Genomic DNA, 7,500 nt, shown 5'->3' with positions numbered 1-7,500 from the left:
TTTCCCCATTTTTAGATGCCTGAACTGGAAATTGAATTCCGATTTCCTCAGGAAATCTCCGTTTAGTTTTAATCTAAGAACAAATCAAACTAAACGACGGCGCCTATTTGTTTTTCCTCTCTGCTAAGCTGTCTCAATAGATACACAAAAGAGCGGATGTTAGTCGAATTTGTCTCTGGCGTTTTCTCGCCTCTAACGAACTTTTTTTTTCTTTTCTCTGTATTCTAAATGAGTTTTAGAGACATACCCAAAACACAGGTATATTTCAGTAATTCCATGTATAAAATGCTTGTTTTAAGAACTGTTTATGCAGACAAAAATTCAGCACAAAAGATAATGTTTAGAACAAATTCGTACATTTGAAGTCTTACAGTCTTTTTGTTGTTGTAGTAAATATGGAATAATTCAGTCATTATATTATGAGAGTATGTCTGTAATCTTTCAAACGTTTTATTACTGGTACATGTACGACCTTATTCGATAATCTCACGGATACAATATGTCTCAGACAATCCAAGACTTCCATTACCGGCGCAGGTGTGAAGAGAACAAGTTATATCATTATTAGGTCTCAGACAATCCAAGACTTCCATTACCGGAGCAGGTGTGAAGAGAGCAAGTTATATCATTATTAGAGAGGGTAGGAAGTTATCCAATCATTTCATAATTACAGTATATCTCGAAATATCATTTCATTCCATTATTTATGTAATTCACGTACTTCATCACCAAAGTAAGTTCAAAATAGTTCAAGCAATTTATTTCTAGTGCAGGTCTGAGATAATTCAATAATTTCATGACATGATTAGGTCTGAAATAATGAACTCATTCCGTTGCTAAAACAGGCCTGAAATCATTTTCACCCTTGGAGTAAGACAGTCTGAAACCATTCAATACTTTCATGATTGGAGTAGATCTGAAATTATTAAGTTAATTATTACAGTATATATAAAATCCAATACTTTCATGATTAGAGTAGATCTGAAATTATTCAATTAATTATTACAGCGTGTAAAAAATTATTAATTTCATTATTAAGTAAATAGGAAAATTGTAAGGATCAGGGTAGTCCTAAACCTCTTTTTCAGCTATTTCTTGCAAGGAGAGACGAGGCAGGCAACTTAGTATCCACATCTATTCAAGGACTAAATGATACAAAAAAGGAAAATTGAAGGCTTAAGCTACATGAACTGAGCCTACTCCTAAAGGAAGCTGTAGACCCGCCTATTAGATGAATGAAAGCCACAGAAGTGAAGAAAAAAAGTACGATGGAAGAATATTTTATAGTCTGGTATGTGCAGATGTTGAAGCTTATGAAACTGCAAATGTTGTACTACCTTTTTTAGTTTTCTGTCCGCCTTAAGGTCTTAAAAACTTCAATGAGGTTAGAGGGGTTGTGAGTTGGTACGTTGATCATCCACCCTCCAATCATCAAACAGACCAAATTGCAGCCCCCTAGCTTCGGTAGTTTTGATTTTTTTTAAAGGTTAAAGTTAGCCATGATCGTGCGTCTGGCACCGCTATAGGTGCCAACAACACAGGCCACCATCGGGTCGTGGCTGGAAGTTTCATGGGACGCGGCTGAGAATTTCATGAGCCGTGACTGAGAGTTTCATAAAACATTATACGCTGTACAGAAACTCGATAGCGCAGAAGAAACTTAGGCGCATTTTTTATTTTTTTTTTTTTTTTTTACACAGGAAGTTCAGTCATGATTCAGCACTTAGGGCATGAATGCGTCAGTAATTGCTTTGTTGGTTTTCTCTGGAATCACCCGGATTAGGAGGGAAACAGATTAATTTTGAAAAAATATATAAATATATACCATCTAATAAGGACTTCGAAACTTATTTCCACCTAACTCTACATTCGGATTTGAGTGATTATGTAGCAGTTCATACCAATGATCCTGTTAATTTGACCTTTATCTCCAAGTTTGTTTCCTCATCAATCTGTCGAAACCTTTTAGAATAATTCCTTTAACTTTTTACATATTGTAATCGTGTTTTCAGAGTGTTAGAAACTGGAGTCTGATGACAGGAATTATGTTCTCACAACGTTGGTGCTGTTGTGTAAACAAAATGGAAACATTATTCCAAGTCTCACGATTTTATTCATAATTCAGAAAAATTTAGATTGTCATATATTTTCCCTTCCATAGAAAAGCCTTCCTCTTAGAAAGATATTAAAGGAAAAATCCTGACTAATTCTCTTACGTAACACTGGCGATACGCTTTCACTTCACATGGAAGTTTTTATTTTCATTTTCAAATATATATCAAACGAAGTCATTTTCAGAAACAAATTCGTGTTAATATATTCTGAAATGAGTTTCCTGAATTCAGTTGCCGAACGAAAAATGGCTTTCCTATTTTTACCTCGATCCTGGAAAATGAAAGACGACTGGATATTCAGATATGAAAAAAAAAAAAGATTCCTTCGACAAACTTTTAAGTTTTGGCGTTTACGGAATTTTTGGAATCTCGGGAATTCTAAAGAATTCTTTTCCGTTACGACTCGGAGCTGTCTTTGGCTTTAACAGGAAGTTAAGTTTTGATTTATATCTGGAGAAGGAGATGGAAAAAAGATTGCTGCTCAGAGATTCCTTAAGAACTTCTAAATTCTAATTTTCAAAGCACTTTTTGTTCAACACAGATCCAATTCAGTATTGGGCCGTAGGGGATAAAAATATACACAAATTTCATACATATGTACACACACAAATATATATATATATATTCTAAGTCTTCACGGTATATAAATAATGCGTTGATAAGTCTGATTACAATAATTTTCAAAAATTCAATTTAAATGAAAAATTCAAGGCAGCATTCACACTGCTATTACACAGAAATGTCAAACACAAAGAATACATAATCAGTGAAAAACAATGCTTTTTATCGTTCATGTCGTTTGCTTGTTGCAAAATCTGTACGACGAGGGGAAGATCGGAAAAATAAAAAAAATATATATATATCAACACACAAAGACTGGTAGCCACCACAAATGACTGAATATAGAAACGCCGGATTATTACGAAGACTAAAGCCTTTATATTGTCATATTAACTGGTAGTTTTGGTCTTTTATTTACCACGCCAGATTGAATAGCATTAAATCCAGAACTGGATTTACCTCTTGGAAAATGAAGAGGATAGCAGTTGCACTTCAGGAGCAGAAAGATAAAAAAAAAACTATACAACTAGTGCTGCTTCGTATACATAAAAGCCTCATCTGCCGTTTATTGGCCTAATTTACATAAGTGTACCATGTCATTTAACTATTGCCCTATATATATATATATATATATATATATATATATATATATATATATATATATATATATATGTATATATATACACATGTGTGTGTATACTGTATATGCATATATACACAAACATACATATTCATCACGAGCGTTTTTACATAAGTAGATATACTCATACTCATATATAGCCGCACAGCACTGGTCCTTGCGTGTATTCCTTAGTTACTGATCGCCATAAATCGTAAAGTATGTAAAAAAATAATGGACACGCGCAAACACACACACACATATATATTATATATATTTATTTATTTAATTATTAGATTAAATGTGCCGTTAAAAATGACGGCAATAACGAGACACCCTTGCTAATGTATCGTTCTTGCAATATATCAAACACATTATGGGCACTGAGTACAGTACCTGTTTAGTTTAACTGCTTCCGGGATGTTGGTAGCCTACATATACAGTAGAGTAAAATGGTTAGACAAAGGTAGAAAGGACCCATTGTCTTAGCCCCTGTCATAAATGTAAACAATTACCCGCATAATGAATGAAACTAATCATCACAAGTGTAATAAATGAAACAAGATATTACTGGTATGACAAATGAAACTGTTCCTCGTTTTACCATATTGTTAAATATCTCAGTAATACGCTTCAATGGGCAATGGCTGGCATAAGCGGCAATAAATTATGAATTCTCTGAAAAGCAGGATATCTTAGATTTGCATGGAACAAAACATCAATAAATTGTATAACAAAAGAAGGGCAATTCATGGAAGCTTTAAAAGGTTAAAAAAAATTACTATTGATCACTACAGAAACATTTGATTTACCTAACTACAACTTGTCATTTTTATCTTATCTTTTATATTGAACGACACATTACAAATATATAACACTTTATAATGACACAAAAGGAAAAGTAACTTACATAGACCATTTAAAGAATATGCGGTTAGTTTGCGATTGGGCATGCATTATCATTTCTTTATTAGTAGGATTAATATATTAATCATATACCTTATTCTACTGGCACTAATTGAATATCAGACAATCAGTCTTCTCAATCATGTTTTATAGTTTTTGACATGTTGCTGTCTACTTCTTAATTTTCTTTTATTTCATTTGTTGAGTTAGTTACGGCTCTTCACGCCGCATATATTTAATCTCATTCCTTTTTACTGGTATTATCCTGAAACTCAATTATGTGACAAAAATAAAAACTTTACCATCTTGGAACTTCTCAGGTTTTGAAAATATACTTTGAATAATCTATACGGTCCTAAAGCCTGCAAAGAAACCACATGAAACAATTTTTTAGTGCTGGGCCATGAGGTCACCTAATTACCAGACAGTATCCATCATGGCCATGACCGATCCTTCATATCACATCCGGTGGCATGTCGAACAGCAAAACTAAAGGCAAGATGAATCATAGATTAATAGCAACAAATACTATAAAAAATATTACATAGTATCCCGGTATTTCACAGTAAAGATCTGCTGCAAGTGTACTTTTTTCTGAAATAAATGATAAAAATGCTGACTGACGTTGAACACAAGCTGAATTTATTTTCTTAGTGACATGAATATTAAGCAAACCATAAATGCGTAAGCGGGAATATGTATCTTATCCAATTGTAAATCATTTCGCTCGTACGCCAAATATAAGGTGAATACAATTGATTGTTTGCTTTTTTTATATACGTGTTAATACGCAATCCTCTGATCAGATAATGAATGCCACTTTTTTTTTTTTTTTTAGTAAAATCAGGCTCCATCCGTATCCTCAAGTCCTTTTTTTTGTTAGCTGACGTAAATAACCAGTGTGTTCTACAGTAGACCGAGATTTGTGAACAATGGGGAAAACTGCACAATGCTAACTGATATCCCGTCTACGTCAGAAACAAGGCCTAAATACAACAATTAAACAGAATGCTAATTTTTTTTTTAGCTGTAATATCTAGGAACATTTTTCAAGTGGCGTCGGTATGTGTATTATTTATTTATTTTTTGTTTATCTATTTATTTGTTTACTTCTTTACCTATTTATTAATTTATTTCTTTATTAATTTACAAAATGCTCCACCCTTTGCTGGTGTTGAAAGGTCTAGAAACCTGATACCAGACAACGTTAAAAAAAAAAAACACTCACAGAGCTGTTTCCTTAATGGTCTAATATCGCCCACGGCCATTTCTTTTTATATTTCATCTCTCTACATTCGGTTTTACTGTCTACTAATTTTCCTTTTCATCTTTATTTGTTATTGCTGTTACATTGTTCCCGCCGGCAATACAAAGACTAATCGTGCAATTGCAAGGTGATTGTCATTCCATTTCCCTCGCCTTGAAACGTTAATTCAAGGACACTGCATGGCATGCATACCATACAAGATTTTCTGAATATGATTAAGATTTACGTCACATAAACCTTTAAAAAATAGACGTGTCTTCAGCTGCGGCGTAGAAGTAAACTCAAATTTGCCTTGTGATATATAATATATATTTGTGCTATAGGTTACTGTGTTTATATATATATATATTATATATATATATATATATATATATATATATATATATATATATATATATATATATATATATATATATATATATATATAAATGTCTAAACTTTGATATCAAATTCACGCTACCTCGGGAATATCCCCGACGGGAATTATCACCGAAGGGGAATTTATAAGTGATAAATGGATTGGTACTGCCGGCGTGAATTTGATATTAAGCGATATTTGTAGCTTCATGATTGTATATAAATAACCGTGTGATAAAAAATTTCATATATATATATATATGTATATATACATATATATATGTATACATATATATATGTATATATATATATATATATATATATATATATATATATATATATATATATATATATATATATATATATATATATATATATATATATATATATATTTATATTTATATATAAGGTGCATCACATAATTTGATAAGGATATATATGTCGTGTCCCCAAAAGGCGCAGTACTCTACATATACCAGCTGGACTAATTGTCAGCGGGAAACAATGGCACAGATTTTTTCGGCGTTCTTGAACAGCTCTCGTGACGCGAGGATGTCCGGTATTCTATTTGCAGGGATACCCAAAATCCATTCATACCTGGTGAACAATAATAGACTATCCTTATTTTTGTTTACGCTGTACGACGCTTCCCTTTCCTGTCCCATTTAGGACATCCCAAGGACTCGTGAACTGTGAAGCAGCTTTGATATGAATTCTACATCTGTTGGTCACAGGCTGCCGTAGTGACAGGACTCGCTGTGTTGGGTATTCCACTGCCACGTGACCAAGAAGATTTGGAGGATCAAAGACTTTCGGAGGTCAGTTTTGTTACTGGTTTTGAAAAGACTCCCTATAGTATAAAACAGTACGAAAATGAGATATTGGAATAATATGCGAGAAAATATAGATTTGCATACAGTTAATATGCAGGAGTAATTGTATAGCGAATACTGTTTCATCCTTTCACATGATTGTGTTGAAAAGCTTAGCTATTGTACAGTGATTTAGTTCATTAAAATGCCCCAAAAATTTTCAAGAAATACGCGAACAATGAGTATGAAACTGTGTTAGAAGGCCTTAGATTTATGTCATTAATATGCTACATCCTTCCCACCATCACATCTATTATGAACGTTTCTATTTAGTTTGGTTAAGTATATTTTCTCTTCCCTATAGGTGCTCTTTCAGTTTTATGTACCTGATAGGGCTAAATTTTGACCTTCCAAAATTTCTCTTACATTTCAGCGCTTCGCTTTACGGACAAAGAAATGCTTTAAATACGTTAATCACTTTATTTCCAGGTTTCCCCATTATTTACTGTACAGTACTCACAAAAGTTTGTTTTGGCTTCTGAATTTTTTGTGTGTGTTTTTTTATTACACACACTCTCTCTCAAAGACTTACTGCTCTAACTTTTTGTTTTTGTTTTTTATTACACTCTTTCAAAGACTTACTGCTCTTTCTCGATATTTTGTTTTATCCTCTTTGGTTATTCAACGCTCTGTTAATCTGGGAAAAAGGTTTATTGTTTACTGTGTATAAAATCATTTTTTTCATTTGTTTTTTACATTTCAAACATAATTTCAATATTCATAGGGACTTTCTTTTTATACTTCGTCAACTTCATTCCACCTACTCACATGTGTTCTTCATTCAAATTCTGTATTTCACTATCA

General features: G+C 32.7%; 1 protein-coding gene across 1 annotated transcript in view; it reads left to right on the top strand.

Moving 5' to 3' along the window:
- Positions 1–6,546: 6,546 nt before the first annotated feature.
- The window catches only part of LOC136843582 (uncharacterized), a 5,999-nt gene continuing 5,045 nt past the window's right edge, over positions 6,547–7,500 (top strand). Inside the window, exon 1 of the mRNA XM_067112087.1 lies at positions 6,547–6,642. The gene's annotated coding sequence lies outside the window, so the exon portion shown is untranslated. The remainder of the gene's footprint in view (positions 6,643–7,500) is intronic.

The sequence above is a fragment of the Macrobrachium rosenbergii genome, chromosome 11, assembly GCF_040412425.1.
Source record: "Macrobrachium rosenbergii isolate ZJJX-2024 chromosome 11, ASM4041242v1, whole genome shotgun sequence".
In the NCBI taxonomy this organism is placed as follows: Eukaryota; Metazoa; Arthropoda; class Malacostraca; order Decapoda; family Palaemonidae; genus Macrobrachium; species Macrobrachium rosenbergii.
Note: the sequence above shows the minus strand (reverse complement) of the source record. Positions and strands in the feature narration are given on the sequence as shown.